This window comes from Macaca thibetana, chromosome X, assembly GCF_024542745.1.
Source record: "Macaca thibetana thibetana isolate TM-01 chromosome X, ASM2454274v1, whole genome shotgun sequence".
Taxonomy (NCBI): Eukaryota; Metazoa; Chordata; class Mammalia; order Primates; family Cercopithecidae; genus Macaca; species Macaca thibetana.
Genome location: NC_065598.1, coordinates 130,036,927 through 130,061,644, shown reverse-complemented (window position 1 = coordinate 130,061,644; position 24,718 = coordinate 130,036,927). Strand labels below are relative to the sequence as shown.

General features: G+C 43.4%; 2 long non-coding RNA genes across 11 annotated transcripts; both read left to right on the top strand.

The window, feature by feature from the left end:
- The first annotated feature begins 1,539 nt into the window (after positions 1-1,539).
- LOC126946455 (uncharacterized) lies at positions 1,540-5,923 on the top strand. The gene is made up of 3 exons (XR_007722669.1): positions 1,540-1,606; positions 5,365-5,458; positions 5,816-5,923. It is a non-coding gene; the product is annotated as an uncharacterized LOC126946455 (long non-coding RNA).
- Positions 5,924-10,899: 4,976 nt separating this feature from the next.
- On the top strand, positions 10,900-20,976 carry LOC126946453 (uncharacterized). Of its 10 annotated transcripts, XR_007722665.1 has the most exons (8): positions 10,900-14,280; positions 14,336-14,377; positions 14,433-14,516; positions 14,572-14,697; positions 15,677-15,718; positions 15,774-15,857; positions 15,996-16,417; positions 18,711-20,976. It is a non-coding gene; the product is annotated as an uncharacterized LOC126946453 (long non-coding RNA). The 10 variants fall into 10 exon arrangements; XR_007722659.1 differs by lacking the exon at positions 15,996-16,417 and having other exon boundaries at positions 16,781-20,976; XR_007722660.1 differs by lacking the exon at positions 18,711-20,976 and having other exon boundaries at positions 15,996-16,763.
- The last annotated feature ends 3,742 nt before the right edge of the window (positions 20,977-24,718 follow it).

Here is a 24,718-nt window from a genome sequence, read left to right as displayed (position 1 = left end):
TACAAAAATCACTTAGCAGATGGTCTCTTGAAAAGGAGCAGAGTCCAATCCCACCTTGAGAAGTCATGAAGCTGGTGATCTTTGCAAATGAAATCTGAAGCCCCATTATCTTTCATCTTACAACAACAGAAGAAATCACTCCTCTTGGGGGTAGCGGGGGGACATGAAATCAGGGATAACATTAGAAAAGTGGCTTATGCATGGACCTTGACAGGTGGGGCAAGATTTTCGCAGACAGAAAGGGAGGACAATACATGAAATCCAAAAAAGGGTGATGGGACCGGGTGCAGTGGCTCACGCCTGTAATCCCAACACTTTGGGAGGCTGAGGCGGGCAGATCACCTGAGGTCACGAGTTCGAGACCAGCCTGGCCAACATGGCGAAATCCCATCTCTACTGAAAATACAAAAATTAGCCGGATGTGGTGGCAGGTGCCCATAATCCCACCTACTCGGGAGGCTGAGGCAGAGAGAATTGCTTGAACCTGGGAGGTGGGGTTGCAGTGAGCCGAGATTGCGCCACTGCACTCCAGCCTGGGTGACAGAGTGAGACTCCATCACACACACACACACACACACACACACACACACACACACACAAAGAGAAAGAGAGAGAAAGAAAAGAAAAAAAAGAAAAAGAAAAAACGGGTGATGGAGGCATGTTTGAATTCAGTGCTGGAACCAATCCTGGGAGGTTGCTGAGTTCCCTTGTTGTTGGCTTTCCTGGACTTCCCACAGTTTCTGCAACCTCAACTGGCTTCCCAAAATCCCAAGGGCAAACCTTGAATCCATCACACTGTGCCCAGCCCACAGGTATCTGATCCCAGAGCTCACATCATTCTCTTGCATTCCAGCTCTGATGTCTCTTCATGTGCCCTCCTAATAGTAAAGAACAACTCCCATCTTCCTGTAAAGGTGAGAGGAGTGAAGCATGGAAGGCTTCCTGGAGGAGAGTGCAATTTTGCTTGGCCTGGATAAACTGGGGGAGCCAAATTTCCAAAATCAGAAATAACAAGAAACAGAGACTATGGTATGTGCAAAGACCTGAGTGGTACATCTGGACATTGGGGGATGGTCAGTTATAATAAGCAAGAATAATTATTGCTTATTACTTAGGCGGGCCTTAAGGCTTGGGTGGAGTTTCCACTTGTAGACCTGGAGACAGTGGACAGTTTTCCTGTCAATCACTTTACATCCTCCAGTGATACTGTTTAAAGGCAGCGTCATAGAGTAGGTGTCAAAGAAGCCCTACCACGTGACCCGGCTCATTAAAATCTGGATTGTGGGTCGGATGCAGTGGTACACGCCTGTAATCCCAGCTACTCAGGAGGCTAAGGCAGGAGAATCGCTTGAATCCAGGAGGAGGAGGTTGCAGTGAGCTGAGATCGCGCCACTGCACTCCAGCCTGGGCGACAGAGCGAGACTCCGTCTCAAAAAAATAAAATAAATCTGGATTGTGCAGTGCGGCTTCCGTTGACAGCTGCCCGCGGGGATACGGGGGGGGGGGGGAGAATAAAATAAACTGGATTGTGCAGTGCGGCTTCCGTTGACAGTTGCCCGCGGGAATATGGGAACATGGCGGCTTCTTCTCCGGCAATCACGGAAGTGTAAGTTTAAAGGATTTTCATTCTTGGTTGTTGGTTTGTGTTGTGGTTTTGATGGAATCGGGTATATGGTGTCTTCTACCGTCTTTAACAGATGTGACCCACGGGCTTATGGGTTGATGACGGGGAAGCTTCTTAGCCTCATCGGGAGCAGTGTTGTGCTTTGTGTAACGACGTGATGAGTCCTTCAGATCATTTCGTTTGTTGAAATGTTGTTCTTGGACCCCCACTATTCGTGATCTGAAGGTTTCGAAGTGTTTTCAACTTAAAAATGAGGAAACGGCTGATTCAGTTGACTGAGCTAGTGTCTGTCCGGGACGCCACACGGTGGCTGTCGGCCGCCAGGGACCTGACTTGTCTTTATTTCGCAGAGTTATTGGGTGGATATTCTCTCCAATTATTTGTTTACACTTTGTACTTTGCCCTCATTTGTCCATTTTGTTACCCATATTTATATTATTTTAGAGCTGAAAAGGAGGAAAGTAATGCCCAGAGGAATCCAGTGTGGGATTATGACGAGCAATGGCAGCTGCATTTGCTGCCAGTTTTGTGTGTCATTTAACGTGTTGTGTGTCATTTAACATGATTATATGTTTAATATGATTTGTTTGGTTAAAGTTCAGTATTGGTCTTCTTCATATGTTGTCTTAAAAAGAAAATTTTTTTCTAATAATTTCAAAGTGAAATTAAGGAAATGGACGTTCAGCTTGTTCACTAATCAGTGGGAATACCCTGACAGTCACCATTGAACTCTGTTTTCCATTTTTATATAATGTATTTGTATATTTAATGTAACTGCATTCAACCAAAAGTCCTCCCTAAAAAATTCACTGTTATTTACACTTTACAGATATGGAAAATAATGGTCTGGTTGGCAAGAGCTTGTAGCTTTAAAATTCTGAAGGGAATGAAATGCCCAAGCATCCTATTTCTTGTTTTATTTTACAATATAATGGCATAGGATTTTTTTCATAACATTGCAGTCATTTGAATTTATTTAATTATGATTTGGACTTTTTCAATAAATACTCTTCAAATGAAAATATTTTCAGTGTTCATATTCTGAAATGAGTCCGTCTGGCTGGGCACTTCATGTTTTGCAATCACCATGGATGCTCATTAGCCGCTTTTTTCCAGCCAAGATTAGGCCCAGTTTGGCATTCAATTTTATGTGTTCATCCTTATTGCATTCAATTAAATTTTGGTCCCAGGGCTTCTCATAAGTGCCTTTGAAAGGTTTTGTGTTTACAGACAGGAAACTAATGTCCGACAAGTGCCTTTTATAACTTCTTGTTTGATACACATATTTTTAAATATTACTGTGGTTGTCTCTCCATAAATGCACTTTAAAGCAAACGTTTTGGGGATAGTGTTGATTTGTAAAACCAGAACTTAATCATTTGACTGAGTCAATATTTTACAACAGTGAATGCTCTTAACCATCTGTCGTTGGCTGCAGTTAAACAGTGTGGGGTTTTATTTTACAGAAGAATTAGGCATTTGGTATCATTTTATTCAATTAAATGTGATCCTGGTCCATTTCATAAGCTTGGGTAAAAAAGTTTTTGTTATTTTCCATGCACAATAAGAGAAATGTTTTAATTGGCTTTGTGCCTCCTGTTTTACAACAGTTCTGGCCCCAAGTTACCAGGTAGCCTGAACTTTGATTTTATTTTACCATTAAATTGCTTTAATACCATTGTATTTGGTGAAGTTTTAGTCTTTGTGTATCTTATTTGATAGATATACCAAAAATGAAGGAAGTTTTGTGGTATATTCAATGTAAAACCACATACATTGACCCAGCACTTGTTTTATGACAGTGAATGCCCGAAGTGCTGTCACCGATCACGATTGAACATTGTTCGTAATCTTATATTGCAAGTAAATTGTGTGTCAAATATCACGTTATTCAGTCCAATTCTGTTCCTAGTATTTTGCATAAGTTTCCCTTGAAATTTATAGGGAATATTCAATTTATAAATGAGTAAATTCATGTTCAGATTGAGTGCGTTCAGTTTTCTGGAATGAATGACATTTGCAGGTCACGTTGCACAGTTTTATTTTAAAGCCATAATTGTGTATTTAATACACTGTTTTTCTTTAAATTTAGCTTTGGGCCTCATTTCCAGGTGTTCTTCCATAGAAAAAAATGATGTGTGTAGTTTTTATATGCAAACAAGTTAAAGAAGAGTGATGTAGAGCCAGGCTGGTCAAGACAAGAATTGACTAGAATAGACTGCTCTTCCCCCATTCCATCATGTGCTGTCCCCACCCCTTCAGCCATCCGGGCTGACTGTGTCTTAATACCTCAAGTGCAAGTATATAGGAGTAAGAAATGAACAATGAATGCCTGCCTCCTTATACTCATGCCTACATTGTATGATATCTAGTATGTAAGAGAAAAATTAAAGGAAAACCTTTGTTTTGCTCTAAAACCTGAGGATGGTAAACACTGAGAGTAACCTGGTACTTGGTTTGAAGTAAAACACAAATATTTCCCTTTTATAACAGTGATGGTTGTGTTTGCTTATTAACCTTTTTGCTGGTTAATTCTTGATACTGACTAGAAATGTGTATATTGCTTCTTGAAATGATTTAATGACTTCTATATTGGTGAACATGGACGTTCTCTAAGTATAATCCACCTATATTATATTTACAAATCAGTAAGATTGATTGTTGGTATTTGGATTTTGTGTTATCTGTGTATTTGTTACCGGCAGGAATGCAAATTTGAGAAATTAGGCTAACTAGCCTCATTAATCTTGGCTTTTCAGGCAGAGCCCTGGACCTTGAACAATATCTCCTTGTGGAATGAAGGAACTTTTATTACATACCCATTGCCCATAGTATCCTAGGGGTATACTTGCCAAATAAGAGCAAATCTCCCAAATTTACATTATATTAGCAACTGTCCAATTTTTGCTATTGTTTTCTCCTAAAAAGCAAACAAACAAACAAAGCTATGTTCAGTGTCAGATGATAATAACGTTATTTAGCATAAGGAATTCTTTATGAAACTGTTCTAAATGATGTTAAATTCATTTTAGTTTAAGAAATTTTCTAACTTATGTTACTGATTACTGACAGTAACACACCAAAAGTACAGTTCTATTATGTGCATTTCATGGTCTTCGGTGCCAGTATTCATTAACATACTGAATACTGACCTGAAGCCCATTTGGAAATGTATTATGCATAATATTGCACGTTATATGAGTGTCACTAATCAGTAACAAAGTGAGGAGAACACAAAGATTTGGTTCCCATAGTTTTGCATAAATCAATTGCCTTGTCACTGAAGAATAACAACATAAAAGGACTCCTCTGAAACTCCCCTTCTAGCAAAAAAAAAAAAAAAAAAAAAAAAGGTGGTATTGCGTCTTGGCATAATATTTTATAATTTCCCTGTGATGTTTATTTAAAGCAGGAAGACCTATGGTATCCTTTGGCAGGGGCAATCAGGCCTCTGAAAAGCAGTGTTAATTGTCCTTATGGTATACTTCATGCAGTCTCAGTCTTACACCGAGGCTCAGTGTAAGTTACCTGTCACTCATTCAGCCTACCTGGCACAGGATACATGATTGAGTACTCAGTCCCCACCAGGTATTTTCAGAAGGACTTCTACATAAGGCAATGAGGGTGAGTAGCCCAGCCACCTACCATATGAATTTCCAAGTACATACTTACAGTGGTGCTGGGTTGTCCACCCACAGGCAAGTCTCCTTGTATATTTAAACAGCCACTATCTCCTTCAGGACCTCTGGTGGGAAAGTCCAGGACTGGTCAGCCTCTGAGCCTGTAACATGGAGAGAGTGGAATCAGAACAAACTGTCCGGAACAACCAGACAAGTAAGGGCAACCTTATCTTGTATGAAGTGATAGGTGTTGGGTGGAGGGCACCGCCTGTCTCCTGTCAGGTGTACCATCATTTATGATGGTGTTGAAACTGGTTTCCAGAATCTCTGAGCTAGTAACTACCAAGAATGTTAGGGTCAGTCCATGGACACTGATTATTAACTCCATGGTAGAGACCCTGCTAGGCAGTGACGTCTCTTTTTAGTCATTATTTGTATTTCTGTGTTCACTGTGGGTGCTGCTTACAGACAAATTGATTTATTTTAATTACTCTGATTTAAAAAAAAACCTGATCTTGATATTGTGCCATCAAAGTTTTGATCTTTTGATCCTCTTTGGAAACTCTTGCAGTAACAGTCAGCAGCAAGATGAACTGGGCAGTCAAAAATAAACTCCAGGAATGAAGAGATTGTGGGAGTGCTACTCAAGTGCCTTATGTCTGGTGTAAAAACATGGATCTGAAGGTAATTTAAGGCCATGTCTATCTGTAAAACAGGAGAGAGATAGGACTCGTGGACCAAGTGGGTGGTGGAGAATGGTACTCTGCCAGTATACCTGCACCATGAAGGGGAGGGCATTTATTTGTCAGGAGTCCAGGAAGACATAGGCTAACAATGAAAGTAATGCATACATTGATGCACCTTCAAATCTTCACCCAGTCAGGCACTGTTGGCCAGTTCTTTGCTTTGCAGACATTGCTGGGACCACATATCATGTCTCATTCCCAGTTTGTAGTATCTGAGTCTGAAAGTCCCATGGCCCTTTCTCACTATCATCTTTGAGCCTCAGTTTCCTCATATGCACAATGAAATTCATACCATGGTTTCAGGGATGTTGTGGGAATCCAGTGTGATCATCCTTGTTAAGGGTCTAGCACACAAGAGATGGTTAAGGAATTAGTATCTTACTTCCTAAATCCATATATTGGAGAACATGAGGGTGCTTGGTTTCACTTCCTTCCTATCACTGCTTCCCCACCCCTGTTCAATCTGTTTGACTTTGCCATAATGCCATTTAAATGTTTGTTTGCCTTCCCAGGGCCAGCAAGCTTCCTCAGGGATTACTGAGGCATCTCCTTGGAAATCACACCTCATTAATCCTGCTGTGAAGTAAGAGGCAGCCAGGACCCCAAGCTTTTCCTTTTTCTGAGCCACATTCTGTTCTGGTCAGCTCGGACACCTTACATGGAGGCTGACAGGGCTCATCACCCAGCACCCATCAGGACTCACTACCATCTGTAAACTGAGCAGCCTGGAGGGAGCCTGTTGACTAGCAGTGCCAGAGAGGTCTCTTCTCTTTCTTTGCCTATGTAAAGTAATTTCTTTTAGCTGTGGTGATTAATTTATTGAAATTCAGGTGAAGACATCTGACAATTTGACAGACGGAAGAAAAGTGCTAGATGGAAATATGCACTATTCTCAAATGTTCTCAAAGAGACTTTTAACCTTTAGTCCCAGTAGATACTTCTGGTTTGGTTTCTCTAGTTTTCTTTTGACACGAGTTTCACTCAGAAGGTGGCATCAGAGAACCTGAAGTCACTCACCCTAGGTCAAATTCCACACTTCCTTTTGAATAGGCACTAAAATGTCTAGCCTTTATCCAACACAGTGACATTCACACTCTTCTGATTTATCCCTGTATTTCGTTAAGTTACTTTAAATCCTTGGATGATGAGGGTCATTGTTATTTGCCACCCAATGAAAAATTGAGACCTGAGATATACATAGAGAAGCTTTACCCCAAACCTATGTTTCTTAACCAAATAATGTGATAGTGACCTAGAGTGGCTTATTTCCTAGTCAAAAGTAGGTGTGAAACAAGGTAACTGTGACTCCTCTCTGTTACACACAAGTGTGTTGTGCCCTCTGCCCCTGCAATGGCACAGTTATCTTGAGTCACTTCACTGTTGTGAAAGAGACTGTGGGGAAAACCTAAATGAATGGTTTAGTTGGTAATTCTACTGACTATTGGCATTTTAAAATTTGGGGTTTTTAAACATTTTTTGTAGAAATGGGGTCTTGCTGTATTTTCCAGTCTGGCTCCAAACTCCTGGGCTCAAACAGTCCTCCTTCCTCAGCCTCCCAAAATGCCGGGATTACAGGCATCAGCCATCATGCCTGGCTCTATTGGCATTTTAGAAGCATTCACAAAGTGGGGGGATCCAAAAGGGTGTCTCTCTGGTGACTGTTTCAGGGATCAGGATGCTGGATGGAAAAGAAAGTGGACCTTCTCTGAATTTAAAGTGGGACCTTGCTCCTTAGATCTTTCCCAGGAGTTCGTTCCTAGGCCAGCACAGACAGTCTCATCAGGCACGTAGTTAATGAATGACTCTTCACTAGTGGGAACGTTAATGTGCTGTTAAATTTTGGTGTGAAGTGTTCCACGTCAAACTCGCATTTGCCTTAACATGTTTTTTCACGCCTCTTATTTCCACGCCTCTTATATCATGGAAAGGGAATGCATGATAATGGACACTTTAAGGCAAGGCTTTTGACTGAAAGTCTATGGATTATATATGTAGGAGACAATTCATTTCGCTAGTATTCACTCAAACAGAAAAACAAATATGAAGACTGATATTTTAATCTTTTTTAAAAATGACATTTTGGGTTACAGATGTAATATCTGCTTATGTACAAAGTAGAGAGATTTCAGGAGAATATAATGAAATTGAATTCACTAAAAATCTGTCTACATAGAATTACACTCACTGTGACCATTTTGGATCATTTCCAGTTAGGCTGTTCCATGACAATACCCATTGTTTTTTTAAATTAGGACTCTTGACATTAATTTTTATCAAGTGAATTTATGCTCTCACACTCAGAAATTTGAAAAAGTCTTTGATACAATTTTTTTTTTGTAGGCTTGAGAAAGGCACATTTTTATCCCTGGGAATTGAAGGCTTGTATCTCCTAACTTAAATGGCAAGTTGAGTCTTCTTAGTGCCCAACTTGTTATTTTGGAGCATAAGGGCCAGCCACAAGTGAGAGATATTAGCCAGTGAGAAAAATGCAACTGATTGTATTCCTTGTTATACTAGTTCCCTGTTAAATGCACCCAGTAGTGTAACTGGGACAACAATGGTCATTTTGAGAGACATTTTATTCTACTAGAACGGAAGATGATAATGGTGATGGTGATGATGATGGTGGTGGTAATGATGCGAAAACAAATCAGCCAAAGCTACCGCTGATAAAATCCTTACTAAAACCAAGAACAGTTTCTTATCTAATCCTATAAAAGTGTGTATTAAATACTGCTATTATCTCTGTTTTTCAAAGGACATTAATGACTACAGAATATATACTTACCTTGACACAGCATCGCAGCCAAAATATTGTGAGTGCTGGTGGAGAGGGACTCAGATCTAGGTTTTAGTTGGCCTTGAATTCTGTGGGATTAATCATAAGCTGTGAGAAGCCTTTTAAAGTATGTTTTTATTGCTAGAAAAAGCATTAGTTACCCCAGCCTCCGTCTCCTCTCCATTTTCCAGTCAATATAATTGTCCAGAGGACGCACAGGGTGATTTTGCAGTTGTAGAGATAACAGATGGTAAAAATGCTTGTGAAAAGATGGGACAATATGTTTTGAAGTAAATGGATCTCATGGATCCTCAGCCATTTTATCTGTTGTTTTAATAACGAGAATTATAGAGGTTAGAGGCTCAGAAAAGGGGACGGGCTTCTCTGATCAGGAAAGATGGAATGACGCATCATCCCTTCACCAGTGGCCTACAGGCTAGAGGTGGGGAAAGGGCTGTAAGCAGTGGCATTGTGTGGAGCTGCTCCCTAGAGGTCGAGGCCAAGGGACTCTGGTGGGAAAGTTGCCATGGGCACTCTGTGTTCAAGGGAGTGCTTCCTACTCCCTTCTCCGTGCCTGGCACTACAACAAAGCATATTGTTGAGTGTAACGTGAGAAGTATAACTTTTGGCAAAGACGGGACTTTTATGATGGGGATAGAACCTTACTTTCCATTATTCATGATAATTCTGGACTTGGCTACTGGCGAAGTGTAGGGGTGACCAGCCCTTCTACACCTGTGGGTATTTTTCATCAGGTGGGACGAGAGACTGAGAAAAGAAATAAGACACAGAGACAAAGTGTAGAGAAACAACAGTGGGCCCAGGGTGCCAGCGCTCAGCATACGGAGGACCTGCACCGGCCCTGGTCTCTGAGTTCCCTCAGTATTTATTAATTACTATTTTCACTATCTCAGCAAGGGGAATGCGGCAGGAGAGCAGGGTGATAGTGGGGAGAAGGTCACCAAGAAAACATGTGAGCAAAGGAATCTGTGTCACAAATAAGTTCAAGGGGAGTTACTATGCCTGGATGTGCACGTAGGCCAGATTTATGCTTCTCTCCACCCAAACGTCTCAGTGGAGTAAAGAATAACAAAGCAGCATTGCTGCCAACATGTCTCGCCTCCCACCACAGGGCGGTTTTTCTCCTATCTCAGAATTGAACAAATGTACAATCGGGTTTTATACTGAGACATTCAGTTCCCAGGGGCAGGCAGGAGAAAGAGGCCTTCCTCTTATCTCAACTGCAAGAGGCCTTCCTCTTTTACTAATCCTCCTCAGCACAGACCGTTCACAGGTGTCGGGCTTGGGGACAGTCAGGTCTTTCCCATCCCACAAGGCCAAATTTCAGACTATCACATGGGGAGAAACCTTGGACGATACCCGGCTTTCCAGGACAGAGGTCCCTGCGGCTTTCTGCAGTGCATTGTGCCCTGGTTTATCGAGACTGGAGAATGGCGATGACTTTTAGCAAGCATACTTCGTGTAAATATTTTGTTGACAAGGCACATCCTGCATAGCCCTAGATCCCTTAAACCTTGATTCCATACAACACATGTTTTTGTGAGCTCAAGGTTGGGGCAAAGTTACAGATTAACAGCATCTCAGGGCAAAGCAATTGTTCAGGGTACAGGTCAATATGGAGTTTCTTATGTCTTCCCTTTCTACGAAGACACAGTAACAGTCTGATCTCTCTTTTCCCTACATTGAAGGCTTGTCTTCTGTGTATACACTTAGCCTGTGAAAAAATGGCTCAGGAAAAGGTGGGCTATACCTCTTTTGCTGTAGCTTGGTAGAGCAATCTGAGGGAGATACCTGAGAAGCAACTGCCAGTGTTTCTGGTAAGCCATCAGTCTTGGTTGAGTTGACCACACAGTCTTTCATATCTGTAGTGAGCCGTGTTCACCAGCAGAGAATTAGGGAAGTGAAGTGCTGTTGCTGATATGTTCTTCTAACATATGGACCCAGTAACTTTTCTCTTCCATGCTCCAATGGTTCAAATACCTGTGCAAGGTCATACAGGAAACACACACTGGCATTGGCAGCATTCTGGGCATGAGAAATTTGGGGTCTAGGGAAGAAACTGGTGATGGCCTTCTGTCAGGATTCTGTGCTCAGACACTAATGTGCTGAACTACATGGTTTCCACTGTGAAGAGGAATGGCATGTCAGGCGTCATGAGGACCCCTGATTCAGTGAATAGGAACGCAGTTCAAGTTTATTCAAGCATTTCTCTGTTAGCTTCTTGCACTCTTCCATTGATCATACTCTGCACATGGGTGGGAACAGAAAACTCCTGTCGTTCCTGTCAATGACCAGTGCATGAAGCTGGTGAAATTTGGATCCTTATAGGCATCTGTAGAAGAGCCTGAGTGTTCAGGAAGCTCCCACATCAGGTATTCAGGCTAACAGCTTAATCTCTCCTATTCCTCATGCTGAAAAGGGCACCTACCTGAAGGCCCTAGGTGTCACTTTCCCTATTTATAAGCTGTTGCCATTTGGTGATCTGACCCATCTGCCATTTGGTCCTCTCAGAGGGGAAATTACAAGGTCAAAGTGACCTTGCCTGTGCTTTCAAGGAGAGAGTGTTACAGACACAACCGTGAGGGATTTATACATCTTGTGTAGTACTCCAGCTACTGAAGCTGTTATAGGATAAGGGGGAGCCACAATTTGAGGAAGGGAAGGCACTCTGCTTTCCCTATTTCAGGCTACGTAAGAGTACAAGCAGGAATATGAGGAATCTCCAGAATATGACAGAGGAGAACAATGCACATTGATAGATGTCCTATGAGCATATATGACCCATTGCAAAGTTGAGATATCGATGAAAGGGACAGGTTATTGTTTTCCATATCCTCAGTGAATGGTGGGCTTGTCTGTTGATACAAGTTTTGATGTGTCAACCTTCTTCTGTTTACTGTTACAGATTGCTAATGTTTTATATGGTCACATAGTTCAATAATGTGATGGACTTCTGCAAAATTACTGCTATCACTTTTGCTGATGCTGTTGTATCCTCACCAATGCCATACACTGTAGCACTCATCTTGGTCATAATCCAGGGTGTTCTCCTATAGGTTTATTGCAAGTTGTGAGCACTACCCGTGATATGCATTTCCTGCTATCTTACTCAAGAGGGCTGAGCTGAGATGCTGGTTTCAACTGCTTAAGTTATTTTCTCTTTACCTAGTGCTCATGCAAGCCAAACATTTTTGCTGCCAATCCTTTTCCACAATTAGAGAAGAAGAGGGCACAGAGGTTTCTCTACTTCAGGCTACCTAACAGGTCAAGCAGGAATGTCAAGAATCTGCTGCATATGAGGAAAATAGACAGTTCAAAGGACTAGGGACTTTGATATGAAAGTTGCAGTGCGCATCAGGGTTCAGGGAAGTTCTCCCATTCCCTTTTTCCCTTCCCTCACAGTACATTTGGAATACCATGACTGGAGGGCACAGGACAGCACTGCACATCCACAGATGTCATATGAGCATACATGGCCCACTGGCAGATGTCAGACGTGAATGGGGACAGGTTGTTATTTTCCATTTTCCCAGTGAGTGATGGGCTTGTCTGTTGATGAAGGCGTTGCTGCCTCAGTCGTCTTCTGTGTATTGCTTTAGGCCTGTAAAAAATGGCCACAGAGGTAGGTGACCCTTTACCCAATTATATTGTTACATAGTACTATAACGTGGAGAACTTCTGCAAAGTTACTGCTGTTGCTTTTGCTGATGCTGTTGTATCCACACGAATGCAGTGCACTGTATGCCCTCATCTTGGTGATAATCCAGGGTGTTCTCCAGTAGCTTTTTTGCAAGTCTTGAATGCTGCCTGTGATACACATTTCCCACTATCATTCTCAGGAGGGCTGAGCTGAGATACTGGCCTCGACTGCTTAAGTTATTTTCTCTTTACCTAGTTCTCATGCAGGCCAAACATTTTTGCTGTCAATCCTTTTCCACAATTTGAGCAGGGGAGGGCACAGGAGTTTCCCTACTTCAGGCTACCTAACAGGTCAAGCAGGAATGTCAAGAATCTCCTGCATATGAGGAAAATACAGACAGTTCAGAGGACTAGGGACTTTGATGTGAAAGTTGCAGTGGGCATTAGGGTTCAGTGAAGTGCCTCCTGTCCCTTTTCCTCTTCCCTGACAGTACCTTTGGAGCAACATGACTGGAAGACATAGGACAACAGTGCATATTGACTAATGTGACATGAGCGTACATGGCCCACTGGCAAACATCAGAAATGGATGATGGGGACAGGTTCTTATTTTCCCTTTTTCTGGTGACTGGTGGGCTTGTCTGTTGGTGAAGGAGTTGTGCCTCAGCCTTCTTCTGTTTATTACTTTAGGCCTTTGAAAAATGGCCACAGACGTAGGAGGCCATTCACCCTATTATATTGTAATATAATACTCTAATGTGGAGGACTTCTGCAAAGTTACTGCTGTTGCTTTTGCTGATGCTCTTGTATCCTCATCGATGCGATGCACTGTGTGCCTTCATCTTGGTAATAATCCAGGGTGTCTTCCTATAGCTTCATTGCAATCTTGAGCACTGCCTGTGATACGCATTTCCCTTTATCTTTCTCAGGAGGGCTGAGCTGAGATGTTGGTTTCGACTGCTTAAGTTATTTTCTCTTTACCTAGTTCTCATGGAGGCCAAACATTTTTGCTGCCAATCCTTTTCCACAATGTAGGAAGAGAAGGGCACAGGGGTCCCCCTAGTTCAGGCTACCTAACAGATCAAGCAGGAATGTCAAGAATCTCCTGCATATGAGGAAGGTACAGACAGTTCAGAAGACAAGGGTATTTGATGGGAAAGTTGCAGTGGGCATTAGGGTTCAGGGAAGTGCCTCCTGTCCTGTATCCCCTGACCTCACAGTACTTTTGGAGCAGCATGGCTAGAGGACATAGGACCACAATGCACATCAACTGATGTCATATGAGCATACATGGTCTACTGGCAAACATCACACAAGGATGATAGGGACAGTTTCTTATTTTTCGTTTCCCACTGAGTGGTGGGGTTGTCTGTTGGTGAAGGTGTTGCTGCCTCAGCCTTCTTCTGTGTATTGCTTTAAGCCTGTGAAAAATGGCCACAGAGGTAGGTGACCCTTCACCCACTTATATTGTTACACAGTACTATAATGTGGACGACTCCTGCAATGTTACTGCTCTTGCTTTTGCTGATGCTGTTGTATCCACACTGATGCAATGCACTGTGTGCCTTCATCTTGGTGATAATCCAGGGTGTTCTCCTATAGCTTTTTTGCAAGTCTTGAGCACTGCCTGTGATACACATTTCCCTCTATCGTTCTCAGGAGGCCTGAGCTGAGATGCCAGTTAAACTGCTTAAGTTATTTTCTCTTTACCTAATTCTCATGGAGGCCAAATATTTTTGCTGCCAATCCTTTTCCACAATTTGAGAAGAGGAGGGCACAGGGGTTTCCCTAGTTCAGGCTACCTAACAGGTCAAGCAGGAATGACTAGGGCACCTTCAGGCTACCTAACAGGTCAAGCAGGAATGACTAGGGCACCGGGGTTTCCCTAGTTCAGGCTACCTAACAGGTCAAGCAGGAATGACTAGGGCACCTTCAGGCTACCTAACAGGTCAAGCAGGAATGACTAGGGCACCGGGGTTTCCCTAGTTCAGGCTACCTAACAGGTCAAGCAGGAATGACTAGGGCACCTTCAGGCTACCTAACAGGTCAAGCAGGAATGACTAGGGCACCTTCAGGCTACCTAACAGGTCAAGCAGGAATGACTAGGGCACCGGGGTTTCCCTAGTTCAGGCTACCTAACAGGTCAAGCAGGAATGACTAGGGCACCTTCAGGCTACCTAACAGGTCAAGCAGGAATGACTAGGGCACCTTCAGGCTACCTAACAGGTCAAGCAGGAATGACTAGGGCACCTTCAGGCTACCTAACAGGTCAAGCAGGAATGACTAGGGCACCGGGGTTTCCCTAGTTCAGGCTACCTAACAGGTCAAGCAGGAATGACTAGGGCACCTTCAGGCTACCTAACAGGTCAAGCAGGAATGACTAGGGCACTGGGGTTTCCCTAGTTCAGGCTACCTAACAGGTCAAGCAGGAATGTCAAGAATCTCCTGCATGCGAGGAAAATACAGACAGTTCAGAGGACTAGGGACTTTGATATGAAAGTTGCAGTGGGCATCAGGGTTCAGGAAAGTGCCTCCACTCCCTTTTTCCCTTCCCTCACAGTACCTTTGGAGCAGCATGGCAGGAGGATGCGGGACAACAACGCACATCGACCTATGTGATACGTGCATACATGGCCCACTGGCAAAGGTCACACGTGGATGATAGGGACACGTTGTGATTTTCCATTTTCCTAGTGAGTGGTGTGCTTCTATGCTGGTGAAGGTGTTGCTGTCTCAGCCTTCTTCTGTGTATTGCTTTAAGCCTGTGAAAAATGGCCACAGAGGTAGGTGACCCTTCACCCACTTATATTGTTACACAGTACTATAATGTGGACGACTCCTGCAATGTTACTGCTCTTGCTTTTGCTGATGCTGTTGTATCCACACTGATGCAATGCACTGTGTGCCTTCATCTTGGTGATAATCCAGGGTGTTCTCCTATAGCTTTTTTGCAAGTCTTGAGCACTGCCTGTGATACACATTTCCCTCTATCGTTCTCAGGAGGCCTGAGCTGAGATGCCAGTTAAACTGCTTAAGTTATTTTCTCTTTACCTAATTCTCATGGAGGCCAAATATTTTTGCTGCCAATCCTTTTCCACAATTTGAGAAGAGGAGGGCACAGGGGTTTCCCTAGTTCAGGCTACCTAACAGGTCAAGCAGGAATGACTAGGGCACCTTCAGGCTACCTAACAGGTCAAGCAGGAATGACTAGGGCACCGGGGTTTCCCTAGTTCAGGCTACCTAACAGGTCAAGCAGGAATGACTAGGGCACCTTCAGGCTACCTAACAGGTCAAGCAGGAATGACTAGGGCACCGGGGTTTCCCTAGTTCAGGCTACCTAACAGGTCAAGCAGGAATGACTAGGGCACCTTCAGGCTACCTAACAGGTCAAGCAGGAATGACTAGGGCACCTTCAGGCTACCTAACAGGTCAAGCAGGAATGACTAGGGCACCGGGGTTTCCCTAGTTCAGGCTACCTAACAGGTCAAGCAGGAATGACTAGGGCACCTTCAGGCTACCTAACAGGTCAAGCAGGAATGACTAGGGCACCTCAGGCTACCTAACAGGTCAAGCAGGAATGACTAGGGCACTGGGGTTTCCCTAGTTCAGGCTACCTAACAGGTCAAGCAGGAATGTCAAGAATCTCCTGCATGCGAGGAAAATACAGACAGTTCAGAGGACTAGGGACTTTGATATGAAAGTTGCAGTGGGCATCAGGGTTCAGGAAAGTGCCTCCACTCCCTTTTTCCCTTCCCTCACAGTACCTTTGGAGCAGCATGGCAGGAGGATGCGGGACAACAACGCACATCGACCTATGTGATATGTGCATACATGGCCCACTGGCAAAGGTCACACGTGGATGATAGGGACACGTTGTGATTTTCCATTTTCCCAGTGAGTGGTGTGCTTCTATGCTGGTGAAGGTGTTGCTGTCTCAGCCTTCTTCTGTGTATTGCTTTAAGCCTGTGAAAAATGGCCACAGAGGTAGGTGACCCTTCACCCACTTATATTGTTACACAGTACTATAATGTGGACGACTCCTGCAATGTTACTGCTCTTGCTTTTGCTGATGCTGTTGTATCCACACTGATGCAATGCACTGTGTGCCTTCATCTTGGTGATAATCCAGGGTGTTCTCCTATAGCTTTTTTGCAAGTCTTGAGCACTGCCTGTGATACACATTTCCCTCTATCGTTCTCAGGAGGCCTGAGCTGAGATGCCAATTAAACTGCTTAAGTTATTTTCTCTTTACCTAATTCTCATGGAGGCCAAATATTTTTGCTGCCAATCCTTTTCCACAATTTGAGAAGAGGAGGGCACAGGGGTTTCCCTAGTTCAGGCTACCTAACAGGTCAAGCAGGAATGACTAGGGCACCTTCAGGCTACCTAACAGGTCAAGCAGGAATGACTAGGGCACTGGGGTTTCCCTAGTTCAGGCTACCTAACAGGTCAAGCAGGAATGTCAAGAATCTCCTGCATGCGAGGAAAATACAGACAGTTCAGAGGACTAGGGACTTTGATATGAAAGTTGCAGTGGGCATCAGGGTTCAGGAAAGTGCCTCCACTCCCTTTTTCCCTTCCCTCACAGTACCTTTGGAGCAGCATGGCAGGAGGATGCGGGACAACAACGCACATCAACCTATGTGATATGTGCATACATGGCCCACTGGCAAAGGTCACACGTGGATGATAAGGACACGTTGTGATTTTCCATTTTCCCAGTGAGTGGTGTGCTTCTCTGCTGGTGAAGGCATTGCTGTCTCAGCCTTATTCTGTGTATTGCTTTAGGCCTATGAAAAATGGCCACTGAGGTAGGTGACCCTTCATGCTCTTACACCGTAACATAATACAATAATGTGGAGAACTTCTGCAAAGTTACTACTGTTGCTTTTGCTGATACTGTTGTATCCACACTGATGCGATGCATTGTATGTTCATCTTGGTGATAATTCAGGGTGTTCTTCTATAGCTTGATTGCAAGTCTTGAGCACTGCCTGTGATATGCATTTCCCTCTATCTTTCTCAGGAGACCTGAGTTTAGATGCTGGTTTCAATTGCTTAAGTTATTTTCTCTTTTCCTAGTTCTCATGCAGGCCAAACCCTCTTGCTGCCAATCCTTTTTCACAATTTGAAAAGAGAAGGGCAAGGGGGTTGGATGGGGTTCCCTACTTCAGACTACCTAACAGGTCAAGCAGGAATGCCAAGAATCTCCTGCATATGAGGAAAATACAGACAGTTCAGAGGACTAGGGACTTTGATATGAAAGTTGCAGTGGGCATTAGGGTTCAGGGAAGTGCCTCCATTCCCTTTTTCCCTTCCCTCACAGTACCTTTGGAGCAGCATGGCAGGAGGACACAGGACAACAGTACACATCGACAGATGTGATAAGAGCATACATGGCCCAGTGGCAAACGTCACACATGGATGATGGGGTCACGTTCTTTTTTTCCATTTTCCCAGTGAGTGGTGAGCTTGTCTGTTAGTGAAGGCTTTGCTGCCTCAGCCTTCTTCTATGTATTGCCTTAGGCCTGTGAAAAATGGCCACAGAGGTAGGTGGCCCTTCACCCACTTATATTTTTACATGGTTCTATAATGTGGAGGACTCCTGCAAAGTTATTGCTGTTGCTTTTGCTGATACTGTTGTGTCCTCACCGATGCGATGCATTGTATGCCCTCATCTTTGTCATAATTCAGGCTGTGCTCCTATAGCTTTTTTGCAAGTCTTGAGCACTGCCTGTGATACACATTTCCCTCTGTCTTTCTCAGGAGGGCTGAACTGAGATCCTGGTTTCAATTGCTTAAGTTATTTTCTCTTTACCTAGTTTTCACACAGGCCATACATTTTTGCTGCCAATCCTTTTCCACAATTTGAGAAAAGGAGTGGGTTTCCCTACTTCAGTCTACCTAACGTTAAGTTCAAGCAGGAATGTCAAGAATCTCCTGCATATGAGCAAAATACGGACAGTTCAGAGGACAAGGGTCTTTGATGTGAATGTTGCAATGGGCATTAGGGTTCAGAGAAGTGCCTCCTGTCCTTTTTCCCCTTTCTCACAGTACCTTTGGAGCAGCCTACCTGGAGGACACAGGACAACCATGCACATCAACCGATGTGATATATGCATATATGGCCCACTGGCAAACGTCACACATGGATGATGGGGACAAGTTGTTATTTTCCATTTTCCCAGTGAGTGATGGCCTTGTCTGTTGGTGAAGGCGTTGCTGCCTCAGCCTTCTTCTATGTCTTGCTTTAAACCTGTGAAAAAGGGCCACAGGGGTAGGTGGCCCTTCTCCCTCTTATATTGTTCCATAGTGCTATAATGTGGAGGACTTCTGCAAAGTTACTGCTGTTACTTTTGCTGATGCTGTTGTATCCTCATCAATACGCTGTATACCCTCATCTTGTTCATAATCCAGGGTGTTCTCTTGTAGTTTTATTGGCATTCTGGACACTGCCTGTGATGTGCATTTCCTTCTGTGTTTCTCAGGACGGCTGAGCTGAGGTTCTGGTTTCAACTGCTTAAGTTTCCTCTTTACCTTGTTCTCATGCCTGCCAATTATTTTGGCTGCCTGTCCCCTTTTATTTGTGATTGTAAAATTGGCAAGAGGCTTACTTAGCTTTCAAAAAGATTTGCATGGTTTGCAAAGAGGCAGAGGAAGAACTTACAAGTTTTCCAAAGTAAATATTCTAAAAAAAGGGAATTGTTAGGTCTATTCTTTTTTCACCAGGGAGATTCAAACTTTTATTTTTTATTTTACTTTGTATTTGCCCTTTCAACGTGCTGCCATGTGATACCTGTTCCCCCAATCTGCCCTTCACAATGATGACTTCTGTGTCCTTGCCCAAGCCAGGCATGTGCAGAAAAGTTCCTCATGTGGGACTTGTGCAAACAGGACCTCAAGGACAAATAATAAGTGTGAGTACTTGCCTATTTTCTAGCCTGTGCGTGCTTTTACCCATACCGGTGTTTTTATGAAGCGTTCTTTATAACCAGTTGGAGTGGGGAATCAAACCATTAGCCTTGTTTACAGATGGCTTAAATTGACATGTTGATGTCAATGGTCTGTTGACAAGTGGGGCTGTACAATTTCTCTCATATCCTCCTGTCGTTGAGTCTTAAATGAGCAGAGGTTTGGTTTCCTGCAGTAGACAGACATTTACTTTGTATGACTTGTTATATCCATCACCTGATAGAATTTTTGGCTGTAGATGAGGACTCAGTTCCTGTCTTCTGGATATTTAGTGCACGGGCCTCTCCAAAAGGTTTGAAAGAATGTGCAGAATGTGCGCACTCCTATACAGTTTGAATCAGTTCTTCCAGATCCCTCTGGATTTGAGTTTGTCCTCTCAGCCCATTGTGCTTACTCCAGTCATGCAGTATATGGATTGCTGACAGCTGCCAGGGTGGCCACCTAACAGTTTAGATTTATGTTGGTCTTCTGAGCTTTCTTTGTACCTTTGTATTCACATGCAAACCTAGTGTGCTGCTGCTTAATTTGAGAAAAGAATAGCAGTGGGCTGTGGTCAGTGAATCCTAGTGGGATTCATGGATTTTCCCGGTCTTCCCATCAGTCAGACACGATGCCTTACAGAATGATAGAAGGGTCTATTGTAGACTCCACTCCAGTGTCAGCTTGGACTACTAGTTTTGCAGTCAACATGCTGATCTACAGGATGTGGAATATAATTTAAGCCAGAAACCAAGCACCTGTGCTTCTCTAAAGTCCAGAAGTGATGGATCTGGGCACCTGGGGTTAGAGGTAAACATAAAACTTTTTATGATTACAGATGAGTGCTCCTCACCAATGTTTTTAGATTTTAGAACTCAAGGAAAGGAGAATGCTTCTCCATGGGAAATAGATAATGCCATTACTGCTTCCATATTTTTTCTTTTTTTGCCTTGATACTTCAATTTACATGTAGTATTTTACATTGGCAGTGTTTAAGGTTAACGTTTAGTCCATAGGTGTTTGAATTTCATCAAATCACAACAGTTCTACAGAAGCCATGCACTTCATCTGGAGGACTTTGTCTCAAGGAATGGCCCCAAGACACCAGCTATTTATACATACGAACAGGAATTGACTTTGGGATTGACTTGGACTTTGGGTTGTTTTCATTGTTTATGATATGTGCTTTAGTACTTACTCAAGAGATGGTTTTAAATATTTTACATATGGGGACAGGTCAAAACATGTATGTACTGTATCTATGTCCTGGGGTGGAAGGCAGCAGTCTCAGGCTGAGGTCTTCCTGAGCCTTGGTCTGTCCAGGAAACAGCTTTTCTCTGAGACCTTTCACCACACCCTTCTGTTTCCTATGTGACTGGCCATAGCTATTTGGTTTGGTACCTTTCACCTCACACTAGTTGAGCTAGTCATGCTGTTGGGGTCTAGAGTCTGAAATTAGACTTAAGAACGAGTGACAGCCTGTTAAGTCTCGTTAATACCCTTTCACTACAGATAATGTAATTTAGAAGTCCTGCTGTTGAGGTCACCTGAATCGGCCTCATTTCTGTGTTTTCAAAGTGTGTTTCTCACTTTGGTTTCTTGCATTTTGTAAAATATTTGTGTTCTTCCAATAAAATGTTTGAGAAGATTCCACTTGTAGATTTTTATTATTCACAATAAAAATCTGTATAGCTTTTATATATATATAAAAGTATATATAAAAGTATAGCTCTGCCGTATGCATCATTGCATGAACCAGGGAAGAGCTCTGAGCTCTATAATCTGATACATTGAGGACGAGGGCTTCATGGCAAGAGTGTGAGGTCTTCTGACCACGATGGAAGTTCTCGTCTTTGTCTAGGGCAGTATTCTCCTAAAGATAGTAGGTGATCTAATACCTCCTTAGGAGAACTGATCCTTTTGACCACTTCATGAAGGACACAAACACATATCTGGAGATTGTGAGGGTGTTGGAGGAATATCCTGATACTGCCAAAGGTGAGGCAGAAAGCAAGATGACCAGTATGTCAGCAGAAGATTGTTGCAAAAAGTCATGAGGACCACAGCTGGAAACAGAAAACACACAGTTAATTCCGGGTAAACCCTGCGTTAGAATCTTGGTCTTTTGTGTCTGAGGCATCTTTCATTACACTACACCACTAGGTCTTATAAAGGCTTTGTAATAGCAGAATTAAGTTAGTTAAATGGGTAGAAGTTTTTTGGCATTGTTTGTTCTTTAAACATATCAGGCTGGGCACGGTGGCTCACGCCTGTAATACCAGCACTTTGGGAGGCCGAGGTGGGTGAATCACCTGAGGTCAGGAGTTAGAGACCAGCCTGGCCAACATAGTGAAACCCCATCTCTACTAAAAATACAAAAATTAGCCGGGCATGTGGCGGGCGCCTGTAATCCCAGCTACTCGGGAGGCTGAGGCAGAAGAATTGCTTGGACTCAGGAGGCAGAGGTTGCAGTGAGCAAAGAGAGTGCCACTGCACTCTAGCCTGAGTGACAGAGCAAGACTCCGTCTCAAAAAATAAAAAATTAAAAAAAAATAAATATATCAGTACAGTTTCTATTGCTTGTATAAAATTTCCAATTAACTAAAATTATCTACCCTCTGTGCAGCTTACCTTGATTTAAACACTTCATCAAATAACCTTATCATTGTGATCATTAAAATCTGTACCCTTTCCTATCAAAACAAGAAGAAAAGAAACTGCCCCCACAGAAAAGGAGAACAAGACCATTGCAAACAGTCTGTCCTGCCTATAGATGTGCCACACTGGGTGGTTGGGCACAGCTGTCTTCCTGGGATTTCATAGTGATCTTAAACAGCAGGTTTCAGAAACTCTGTTCTTTCCATTGAGTGTAGAGGGGCCCAGGCTGCAGTGTCTCACCTCCTGTTTGGGGGTTTTACTAGTATGCTAAGCTCAAATCACTTCTTCTCCAATTGCAGCTGAAACTTGATTGATATGCCTTTTATTACCCTCTCTTGTGTTACAGAATGAGTCTCACATTAGGCTGTGAACCACTCCCAGCCAGCTACTCTTGCCCATGCCTCCAAATGTGTGCCGCTCTTCCCAGAGATTCTCTGAAATGTTGTTCTGGGCACTGGGGAGTTTGAAAGGGACTGAAGGATTAGGGGACAGATGGCCAGTGACATTCAAGTTATTACCATCAACCAAATTCCCTTCTAGCACTGTCTCAGCCTATGGTGGCCACAGTCTTTGAAAGCTTGTGATGGGCATCCAGTAATGAATCTTGCTCTGTTACCCAGGCTGGAGTGCAGTGGTGCAATAATAGCTCACTGCAGCCTCCAACTCCCGGGGTCAAGTGATTCTCTTGCCTCAGCCTCTCGGTTAGCTGGAACTACAAGCATGCACTACCACGCCCAGCTGATTTTTTTCTTTTTTGTAGAGATGGGGGTCTTGCTCTATTGCCCAGGCTGGACTCAAACCCCTGGCTTCAAGCAATCCTCCTGCCTCAGCCTCCCAAAGTGCTGAGATTACAGGTGCGAGCCACTGCCACTCAGCCCAGATAAGGCTTTCAATGCCCAGTTGCACTGGCCCCCAGACAGTGGAGGGTCATTGGCCAAGTACATGTCGTCTTCCCTCATTTTTTCATTGTACGAGGGAATGTGTGAGTTAAGATGAACATTGTCTCAGAAAGCCAGGGACACACTGAGACAGGAATTGCTGCTGCTGGAGGTTCCCTGAGCTATCACTATCCATAGACTAGGGAGTATCTAAGGCTGGTTCACCCTGCCATCCTAACTCCCCAGAGAAACTGTAAGTGATGATGAGGAGCCTAGATGGAGAGGGGCAATGTCTGGGAAAAGAGACATTATATGAGGGCAAGATGTGGTAAATGCCCTTAAGGAAGAAATAGAACCTACAGGGTAAGAAACTAAAGAAAAATTTGGTGAGATTCGGGGGATGCTTCTCACATGTATTTTTAACTGAGGATTAGTAATATAATAAAATAAATACATAAATAAACAGCAAAATCAGAAATCATCAAGTTTCCTAGTGTAATAGCTACAACAGCCCAGTTACTATCTCTGACAGACCCTGTGCTGAGCATTAGTCTGTATCATCTTTCTTCATGCTTATAGTAATCTGGGCAGCCAGGCCCTATATGTATGTCTCAGAGAAGTCAAGTCACTTGCTCAAGGACATACTGTTAGTAAGCTGCAGAGGCAGGATTAAAGCCCAGGCATGTGTGATTCTATACCTTGTTTGATCTTAATCCTACAGCACCCTAGAATGGACAAGGGCTGGTAAACAGATATTCATTAAAGAAAATTTGAAAACAGATTTTTAGAAAAAAATAGCATTATTCTTACCATATAAACTGAAAGTTTATATCTTGTTTTATTGTCATCGAGTCCTTTTCTATATATATTTATAACTCTATTGTGTTTGCAATTGATTTTCCATTGCTTTGACTTAATTTATATGCATTACCTTATTACTTCATTTTTTTGTAACCTATGTTTTCATTTGTTTTTTAAAACAACTGTGTTCCTTTTTATTACAAAACTGTTCTCTATCTTATTGCAAAGGACTTGTCAATTCATAATGGCACAAAGGAGAGAATAACAAGTTAACTATGCAGTAATGTCACTCATCAGAGATAATTGCTTCAATTTTTTTCTTTTAGTTACAAAGACACAATGAGCAGAGGCGTAAGCAGCAGTTATTCCAGTCGGGGTTGGGTGCATCTGTGGAAAGGTGTGCCAAACGGACCCGTTTCTCCCTCAGAGAACATTTCTTCCCGTTGTGTGGCCCCTTCTGTCTCCCGGTTTCTGCATAAGACAGGTGGGCTTAGAATTGTCACTGTAGTCTGGGGTAGAGTGGATTCTAGGCAGCTGGGGGCAGCCGTAGGGCATCGTCCCTCTAAAGGCTGTGTCAGAGGGTGGAAGCAAAGAAAAATGTCTCTTTTTTGTCCCCATTTGGGCCCTATTTCAGGTCAGTGGGTATGATTTTGCCATTTGCTTTTAGTTTTTCACGAACGTCACAAAATTATATTACCACTCCGATCTTTTTATATTCCTAAGCATCACCGGAAATGCATGGTTGTGGAGGCGAGTCCATGGGGCTGAATGTGGGCTTGGCCGTGGGCGTGGCCTGAGTGCTTGCGCGGGCTCCGCCCCCAAGGCCCGATGGTCACCAGTGCGCAAGCTCAGAACGGGGCCGGGCCGCGGCTGTGAGAACGCGGGGGCGGGACTAACTCCCTTGAGGAGGCGGGATCGGAATCAGAAAGGTGGGGCCAAGATTCCCAAGGCAGGCACGGGCGAGGGGCGGTGCGCGGGGGAGGAGCTCTGAACAGTTTGCG